We start from the raw sequence: 10,285 nt of genomic DNA on the forward strand, positions 1-10,285 counted from the left end.
CCCCCCCCCTTCCTCCCTCCCTCCCTCGTGTAGAAGTGCTAATCTTGTGTAATGTACGTAATGCTAGATTTCTCCTGACCAGCGTTTATTAGACTGATTAAGGTTAACATGATGATTTCCGTTTTGTTTGGTGTTCCTTCCGCCTCATTTTCTGGTCCTTGTGTATCATAACGATAATAATTGTATAAACACTTTAATTAAACTAATAGGATTAATTAATTAACAAACAGGAGCGGACAAAGATAAAGACTCTAAATGTCCTGTCACAAGATTGTGCGTATTTAGACGAAGTACCCTAATTTAGACGAGGCCTCACCACCGTTAACAAAATCACAAAAAATGCTATGTTTACCCGTGAATCTTTCATCTAAAATTCTAATATCTGTTTATATCCCACGCTCATACACCTAATCATAAAATAATTAAATGTGAATTTGTCGAATTATTCGTGGTTGTTCTATCGGGGCAGGGTGATTAAATGGTCAAGCATGTTACTATGATGTGAAGACACGTTTATACACTGGTCATCATCCTTGACACTCCATGGGTTACGCTCACTTACACTCACTACAGAGAGTGTTAGTGAGTGCAGAGAGTGGAAGTGAACGTAACTCCTTGAGTATCAAGGATGGCTGGTAATTTGATATTCATTGTACCAACATTAAACAAACGGTCTGACCTCTGCAGTTCCGGACATACACGCACGTGCGTGACCAGTACTTAATGATACACGTTATTGAAATATTCGTTCATTTGGGGCGAGGTTGACATATTCAGATAAAATGAGTGACGAATCTATATCGCCGCACTGGACGCCCATTCTGAATTATCATGCGCCAATACATAGAGAGTAAAAATGAAAAATGAACTTAACATTGCAAACATCTTTTCTCAAACCAGTAACATGTGTAGAATGATAAACAGAAAGGGTTCTGTTTACTATGAGCCAGTTTTGAAATTAGAAGTGTCGGTTCCCGACAAGTCATTGTCAGCATAACCAGTTCTTCTTCAAAATAAAATGTATTTCTTCTTCAAAATTACCTTAATTGCGATTCCAAGATGGACTGATTCAGAATAACAGACGTTTCTACGGTAAATGCCAACACGTTTTTTACTGATGGTATATGAAAATAGGCAATTTGTCCCGAACGGAAATCTTCCAAAACTTATGTATTCAAAAACAATATTTATTTCATTTTTAAACCTCAAGCCTTTGAAAAGTATTCATGGGTTTAGTTTTAGAAAAGCATATCAGAGGTGGTGGAAGGATCATGCGACATGAGTTTTGGTCAATGGCGCATGATAAGAGAGCATTGATGGGAAGTGACCCAACAACGAAATATCTCTTCTTGAATTTAATCTCTCTTTTGATGACGTTGTGGTATCGTCTCTGCAGGTAGGGCGTAAGAAGTGTACCCCATTGCATGATCGTAGGAGGCGACTAAATTTTGGATCTTATCTTTTCTCTTCTTTCTAAACAACGTTCTTCATCCTAATGTCTCCCTGACAATGCCTCACTTTTGGCCTTTAGTTGAGTGTTCGCCCCTGTGAGGAAGGCTTTGGGTTCTGTCCCCTGGCCGAGATATACCAGAGTCTGTAACAACGGTAGTTTCTACTCCTGCTTAACGCTCAGCAATTTAGGAGTGGGACGACTGGTTCGCCCGTTGTCAGTATAATGTGACCGGGCGGGGTGTCCTGCTGGGTGTCTTCGGCAGTATGTTTCAGTGAGGTAGCACTATAAAGTCGGCATCAGTTCCGCGCTATCACAGGGAGACAAACACGAACATATCGCAGCCTCCCCAAACACTCACGCATACACTACACGCATGCATCTTGCACACAGGGGAGGCCGTCCTTAAATGACCATACGAAACCAAACCAAACCAAACGTTGTGATGTACTTTTTATTCTATTTTTCGTATTCTCCATGCTGTGTATGGTATACCGTACCAACTTAAACTTGTTTTGATAACATGCGTCATCCGTGTGTACTTGCATTATCAAAGAGGTCAAATATGTACTTCCCGGTAGAACGTAGAAACCATTTTGGGATTCTCCGTATCAGAACGTATACGCCCTATTTATCAAATACACACATACTTGACAAAAGACAGTTCTAAATTTAAACCCTCTCAACCATCCCTTTTTAAGTGTATTATGATTTATGAGATACAATTTAGTTTTTTTTCTGCAATTTAAGCTTTGACAAAAGGTAGGGTATACCGTGGGATAATTCCGTGTTCTGTTCATGGCCGTCTTCCGCGTTCACACAGGTCAAAAAGAAGGATGCAATCAAACCAGTGTGTGTGTCACATACCAGAACCCTTCACTTATTTGACCATGTGAGGTGTTCCCCTTTTGACTTAGCTGACCCACTTTCTCAAACAGCTGTCCCCAAAACAATGGATGTCCCTTCGGAGTCGTGAACCTATTGCGTTTGAAGGGACACCTCATTCGTGTCTCTCTCCCTTTTTCTTCTGTGTTTAGACAAGCCTTTCTGCACAGCTCACAGTACATCGTGTATATGGACAAGTATAGTTTGCTGGACACTAGTTAATCAGTTGGTGGTAGCAGAAAATGCTCTCTCATAAATTCCCAATAGCTCCAACAATTTGTCTATTTTTGCTCAAAGCTATTGCATTCTTTTCTACAAATCCATGCCTACCCCATCTCCCAAATCAAGTCTGGGCCAGTCATTTCGTTCGTGATTTACGTTAATAACTTACACATAACAAAATATGAAATCAAGAGAACGTTTTACACACTATATTTAAGAGCATGTAAGAGGAGGCAATATTTGCTGTCAACTCTGAAATTTATCATGTAGGTCTTCTTGTAAAGACCAGACATGCAATCTTAAACTGATGCCAAAACCTAAGGTTTTGTTTTTAACGCTACGACATATACATCCTGCAACTGATGGAGAATGTTGCCTTACACAACATACCTGTGATTTGTAAAATAATTCTGTTTTCAAAAACGTTAAATTAGCTTCCTAATAATAAAAACATTATCTCAGTGTCCTACTTGCTTGTATAAGACATGTTCTTTCTAAAATTAGAAATTATATGCTACCATTCATAGAAGATACAGATGCAGTTTTATTTTGGAACTCTTTCGTGAAGAAGAAGGGCATCAGTCAGCATAAACCTTAAGTAAGCGGCATTAATGATTCTGATTTTTCTTGTCGTTATCAAAATTTGACAATTTGAACACGGTGCCCGTTTCGAGGTATCAGAGGGAGCCGAACCCGGACGTTGTACAGACTCCAAGTTTCGAATCATTATCACTTTATATATATGTTACTCAGGCCTTTCTGCACTGTTAGAAGTTTCGTGTTGATGAACAATCAGTTCATCGTACAAGAAAATGTTCTCTCATAAATTTCCAATAGCTCCATCAATTTGTCCATTTTCGCTCAAAACTCTTACATTCTTTTCTACAAACTCATCCCTACCCCATCTCCCAAATCAAGTCTGGGCCCATCTTTACTTAGTGATTTACAGTAATAACAAGTAAACTCTTTACACAATATATCCAAGAGCATGTACATGTAAGAGGAGGCAATATTTGCTGTCAACTCTGAAATTTATCATGTAGGGCTTCTTGTAAAGATCAGACCTGACATCTTAACCTGATGTCAAAACATTTCATATAAGGTTTTGTTTCTTAACACTACTACATATACATCCTGCAACTGATGGAGAATGTTGCATTACACAACATACCTGTGATTTGTAATAGAAGTATGTCATTAAAAACTTTAAATTAGCTTCCTAATAACTAAAACTATCACAGTGTCCTACTCTCGTGTATAAGACATGCATTACAGATGTGTTTTTACTCAAATTAGAAATTATTTTCTACCATTCATAAAACGATACAGATACAGTTTTATTTTGGAACTCTTTCGTGAAGAAGGGGGGCATCAGCCAGCATAAACCTTAAGTAAGCGGCATTTATGATTCTGAATTTTCTTGTCATTATCAAAATTTGACAATTTGAACACGGTGACAGTTTCGAGGTATCAGAGGGAGCCGAACCCGGACGATTATCACTTGTATTTGGTGATACGTTCTATCTGAGTGTTTGATCTACGTGGACCAGACCTTTGCATCTATGTGATACTCAGGCCTTTCTGTACTGATAGAAGTTTCGTGTATATGAACGTCGTACAAGAAAATGTTCTCTCATAAATTTCCAATAGCTCCATCAATTTGTCTATTTTTGCTCAAAACTCTTACATTCTTTTCTGCAAACCCATGCCTACCCCATCTCCTAAATCAAGTCTGGCCCGTCTCTACTTACTTGATTTACGTTAGTAACTTGTACACATAACAAAGTATGAAATCAAGTGAACTCTTTACACAATATATTCAAGAGCTTGTAAGAGGAGGAAAGATATGCTTTTAACTCTAAAACTTACTATATAGGACTTCTTGTAAAGATTGGACATGGCGTCTTAAACTGATGTCAAAACATTTCCTAAATTAGGTTTATTTGATTACGTTAATGCATATACAACCTGCAACTGATGGAAAATGTTGCCTTACACAACATACCTGTGATTTGTAAAAGAATTATGTCATTAAAAACTTTAAATTAGATTCCTAATAACTAAAACTATCACATTGTCCTATTCTCCTGTATAAGACATACATTACAGATTTGTTTTCACTCAAATTAGAAATTATATGCTACCATTCATAAAAAGATACAGATACAGTTTTATTTTGGAACTCTTTTGTAAAGAAGGGGGGCATCAGCCAGCATAAACCTTAAGTAAGCGGCATTTATGATTCTGATTTTTCTTGTCGTTATCAAAATTTGACAATTTGAACACGGTGACTGTTTCGAGGTATCAGAGGGAGCCGAACCCGGACGTTGGACAGACTCCAAGTTTCGAATCCTTATCACTTGTGTTTGATGATACGATCTACCTCAGTGTTTTATCTACGTGGGCCAGACCTACTTGACACAGGACGCAATGAATATGCATATATATTACTCATGTCGTTTACAATGTCCTTCAAATGACATTGAAAAAGTTTTTGTATGGAAGCCCAGAGTCGTGATACAGCACCAAAGTTGCTAAAAGTGTGATGAAAGTTTCCAGACAATTTCACGTTGGAGAGATTTAAACGGAAAGTTGAGAAAATACTAACTGTTAAAATTGATTACTAAATACACAGAACTTTTCAAATTTATTCTGATTACAAATATCAAAATAAAACACTTCGGTATCAGCCAATTCTTTGACAAATGTTCGTGTTCTCCAACACACGTCTGTTGTAACTCTGGCTTAGACGTTTTATATATAACGCTACTAAATATAGTTTTGTTTCTCGTATTTCTTTCTATATAATTAAAGAATGGTAAAGTACGCAACCAGTAATGCTATGCCATATAATGGTAATCAAAGCTTAAAGTTCTTACTAAAACTAGAAATGATATGCTACCATTCATAAAAGATACAGATGCAGTTTTATTTTGGAACTATTTCGTGTAGAAGGGGGCATCAACCAGCATAAACCTTAAATTAGCGGCATTTAAGATTCTGAATATTCTTGTCATTATCAAAATTTGACAATTTGAACACGGTGACTGTTTCGAGGTATCAGAGGGAGCCGACCCGGACGTTGGACAGACTCCAGGTTTCGAATCCTTATCACTTTATCCCCCCCCCCCATATATATTTATGTATACATGTTTACATCACAGTTACAGGGAAGGAGGAAACATACCATATGATATTGATCTATTTAAGTAGTTCCTGTTGTTTGTTTTGTTTTGTGATTCTGTTGTTATATCTTTCATCGTCCTTGCATATATCGATTGTTTACTCATCAATCACATTAATGTATTGTCATTGTCTGTCATTCCAAGTAAATATAAACAATTGATCAATGGGCTCGTCGTTCTATAAACTGAAACAATGACGAATACAGATGGGGAAATCCGTTTCCCCAGCGTACAATACCGTCCTAGTCACACGGTTCTCGAGTTAAGTGTACATAACATATATAGCCGGACATTGATGCACGTGCACAATGGTATCGTGACTAGCATTTTCCTGGTCATTATAGAACTCCGGAAAATATACCAGACGTGAGATCAGTGTAAACTTCCGACACCTGTTTGTACTTAGCCCTTCCAATTGTTGCAGACATGTTTCGTTTTCCTGATGATCGGGAAATACATACTCAATTGTTCGGTGTGTCTGTCGTCATATTTCCGTGAAACCATTTATTGAAGGTTAATTGTAAATCGCACCTAATATGTACTGTTGATGTGTCATGATTTGTTCTTGGAAAAGCCGAATGAGTCAGACGAGTTTTGTGTGTGTGAGTGTCGTTTGGTACAACTTGAATGTAACCGTGAACAATGCACGGTATTAAAGCTTTGAGCCTTAGAAAAATTATCGTTGCTCTTTAATCAAAATATAAAAATATCGGCCTTTTTATCTTCAGTCAGGTCTCACTCCTAAACGCAGTATGTACACAGCCGGGTGTGTAACGACAGCAGTATACACAGACGGGTCATGTGAATGTTTAAAACTGGAGTACAAGGTTCAGGGCCATATCTCAAAACACACATTCCTAATCGCTCAGGTTGATAACACAGTCTTATCAGTTTTGTGTGAGGGAAGGTAGGGTTAATAAATCGCATTTTAGACAAAATTGGAAGAGTCAAAATATTGTTAAAAAATAATTCTTAATACTGTTTATCCTTGAGAAATGCCGAAAGTCAACATTCTCTTATAGAAGCGTGTTATTGATATGCAACATTATCCGTGTTCCTCTATTGGGCCTCTTCCTGTGTGAGGCCGCACAAACAAGTATTCCTATCGTAACGTGGTATGTGGACCGAATTAAACTTCCTGGTAGACTTAACTACAACAACACCCTCCCACCACGACTAAATATATCATTACAAAGGTTAAACAAAAGGTCAACGCGTTGCTAAAAACAAATAGGTCAAATTAAACCGGCTTTTAATGTTGATAACTAACCATTTGAAACAACTCTTTGATAAGATATTGATCGGTTGTGATCTCCTGTAATGGAGAGAAAAAAGAGTGATAGCGACTCAAAAAGTAATGTTATTTAACAAAAATATGACCAAACCAGAACAATATATTGAGAGCCGTACGGACGGTCGTGGTATGTGTGTCGTATTGCCGCACGGACGGTCTAGGTATACATGTGTGTCGTTTTGCCGTACAGACGGTCGTGGTGTGTGTGTCGTTTTGCCGAACTGTTGGTTTCGCGGAACACGATCGAACATTACTTGGAATTTCCCCCGCAATGCAGCTTGGGAATTCCCGATAGGTGATTCCCCTTCTGTTTTAGCAACCTGAATTATGCGGTCGTCAAACTGAATGACGATGGTAGTGCAATCACTTTGAGTGAGAAGCGTAAACTGATTTAATCGGGTACCGCCCTTTTGTAAATAGAGGCACTGTTAATAATTAATCCGTAGTTTCGAATGTTTTGATTTTTTAAAGTCATTCAAATAAATAACATATAAGTCTTAAAATTATTTTAAAATTGTATGTTTAATTATCAGTTGCAGATATTATAAAATTTTCAGGTAAATCATCAATTTTAAACAGCTTCCTCATGCAGGTTATAAAAAACCCGTAAAGTCAAAATGTTTGATTAATCCGAAGTTTCGAATATTTTCTTCGTTAATTACCTTCATTTGACTGACCTCTGAGAAAAAAACACATTATCAAACTTATTTTAATCAACTATAATAGATTTCTTTTAATCCAGTATTTTAAACACGACAATCACAAACACGAAAAAATAGGCAGTTTACCCGTTTCACGGTCCTAACGACATAACTGCCGAACTCTATTCAATTAGTTAGTAACCCGGTTTTCGACTGTTATTCAGATTTTATTTGGCATAACATCTCAATTGTCAGATCAAAATATGAAAATAATATCATAATGAGGATGTTTCATTGAAAACAAGTGTTGGCAAGTTGTTGTACTCAAAGATATTGACGAGGAAGTGAAATTATTTAGGGCGCGGTAGTCGTATAAATAGACCTCGCTTACGGTGTTACATGATAAAGAGCGAGGTGTTCCGATAAAGGAAACAACAATTTTGCCTAACTGAAGTACAACTGGGTTGTGTAAATTTACAGATCCCGAAGTAAATTTACGGACTAGGTAAAATGAAATGAAATGAACGATGATATACATGTATCGACAGGTATGAAGAAAGACGAAAGAGCATCATTTTGATCATCAAACAGTATATATGTGTGTGAGTGAAAAGCAAGCTGTTTTACGATGCGTTCATCTTTAATTTACATCGAATTAACATTCGGAAACACAATGCGTTTATAAAGATAAAAACTCCAGAACTTCCAGACTGTTAAGAAAAGATTATTAACACATTTCTACTTTTGTCATAGACTGACTAGAGTATCCCTCTTACCCAGAAACACTATATAACAGAGTAATTTCTGACCTGAACTTTCTCCTCTGTGTCTGTCCATCTGTCGTCTCTCCGTCTATTCTTCTTTGTTTCTCATTCCTCTCTTGCAGTCGAATTTGTCACTCTCTCATTCCTCTTGTATCTTTTTCTTTTGGTTTCCTTGTAAAAATCGCAAGACAAGCTAAAGTGTGTATTAAGACATATGTAATAATTCTATTTAAAAAAAAACCACCCAATAAATAAATCAACAAATAAAAAATAAAAACACAAATATCTTTTTGTATTGGATCATGAAAGCTTTCGTGAACTGTATATATATGTTTTCTATATTGTTTCGCACAAGAAAAGAGACGTATACAAATAACTGATTGACTTTTTGTCGATTTAACGTAAACAGAGTATCACAAGCTACGCCCTTTATTACTGGTATAGCCACGGAATTAGATGAAGTTCGTGCTGTAGCCAAACCAGAACACAGACGCAAAAAATAAAAAATAAACTATTCTTAACTTACGAACAAAATGTCTACAAAAATGACGTCTGAAAATTCTTTGTTAGTATTTTAGTGATGCATCCGTATCTACTTTTTTCTGGAACGGTTCGGCGAGAGAAATGAAATGAGGACTTTTGAGGTTATATCGAGAAGTCATTGAGAACCCGTCAAAACGCAAAGGTACGCGGCAAGAGGCTGTTTAAATACTTCGAAGTTAACTTGTGCTTTTAGACATAAAATACTAAATTTTGTACGCCTTGCAGATCCGGAAAAAATAGACCAGTTTCAAAATGTAAAAATCCTGTAATAATATACACTTACAGGTAAAAGTTTGCGGTATTATTGCTCTTCTAATCTTTATTTTGTATAATCAACCGTTACATGCAAGCATAATTTGAAGCAGGTTAAATAAACAATTTACAAAATATCAAAAGACTATCTCGATGTAATTAGTCTTTCAGTCTTCGTAAAAAAATCAACTTTATAGTTTGCTCCCCCCACGCCTTTTTTATTTTAATAAAAATGTAAGTCATGTAGTTTAAATCGTATATAAAAATTCCAAATCTAAATATCAGTATCGACAGAATTATTTTAATAATCTTGAGAAAACCACATTGTTGGGCCTCATGTCTTTTCGCGTCCAATCGCGGAATCGATTTCAGACAGTCTGGGCGAAAAGCACTATATGAGTGCGCTTACATTGGTGAGCTGTCGTTTGAATCAACACTCCAAGTAGCTCAATCGGTTGAATATAACAATTTGTAAAACTTGTATTCCTAACAAACTTATAACTGTCAGATCAAATGAACCTCCCTGGATGTCTAACGAAATTCGGAGATTAGTTCGGAAACGTAAAACTATATAGAGCCAAGCGTTCTCTTAGCGATACTAACTGGTCAAATTTCCGTCAAATCGTAAAACATGTGTCAACACCATAAAGAAGGCTAAAGCCAAATATAAAAAAAATATGTGAAATACTTGAAAACCTAAAACTATCAATGCAAAAGATTGATGGAGAACGGTACAATTATTACTACCAAACTTTGGAAAAGTCTGTATACCACCCCTTCTTTTCAATGGTACTGTTGTCTCTGATGACTTTGATAAAGCTTGCTTATTTAGTGACTTCTTCTGTGCCCAATCAACTATTGTGGATGAATGTAACCATATTTTATCTAATATTAACATATCTACTACCGATGTAAAATATGCTATACTTAGACTTGATTGTTCTAAGCTGTCGGTCCTGATCTTGTGAATCCTTGACTTCTTAAAGAAGCGGCAGATGTTCTATGTATCCCGTTCAGTGTCCTCTTTAACAAGTCTCTTATCTCGGGGG

The 10,285-nt window shown here is 36.7% G+C and overlaps 1 long non-coding RNA gene across 1 annotated transcript in view; it reads right to left on the bottom strand.

The window, feature by feature from the left end:
• LOC110458720 overlaps positions 1–10,285 on the bottom strand; it is an 18,100-nt gene extending 7,815 nt beyond the window's left edge. Inside the window, exons 1-2 of the long non-coding RNA XR_002463820.1 lie at positions 10,164–10,285; positions 8,487–8,612 (exon numbers count right to left, since the gene is read on the bottom strand). This is a non-coding gene — a long non-coding RNA (uncharacterized LOC110458720). The remainder of the gene's footprint in view (positions 1–8,486; positions 8,613–10,163) is intronic.

This window comes from Mizuhopecten yessoensis, unplaced genomic scaffold (assembly GCF_002113885.1).
Source record: "Mizuhopecten yessoensis strain PY_sf001 unplaced genomic scaffold, ASM211388v2 scaffold9721, whole genome shotgun sequence".
NCBI lineage: Eukaryota > Metazoa > Mollusca > Bivalvia > Pectinida > Pectinidae > Mizuhopecten > Mizuhopecten yessoensis.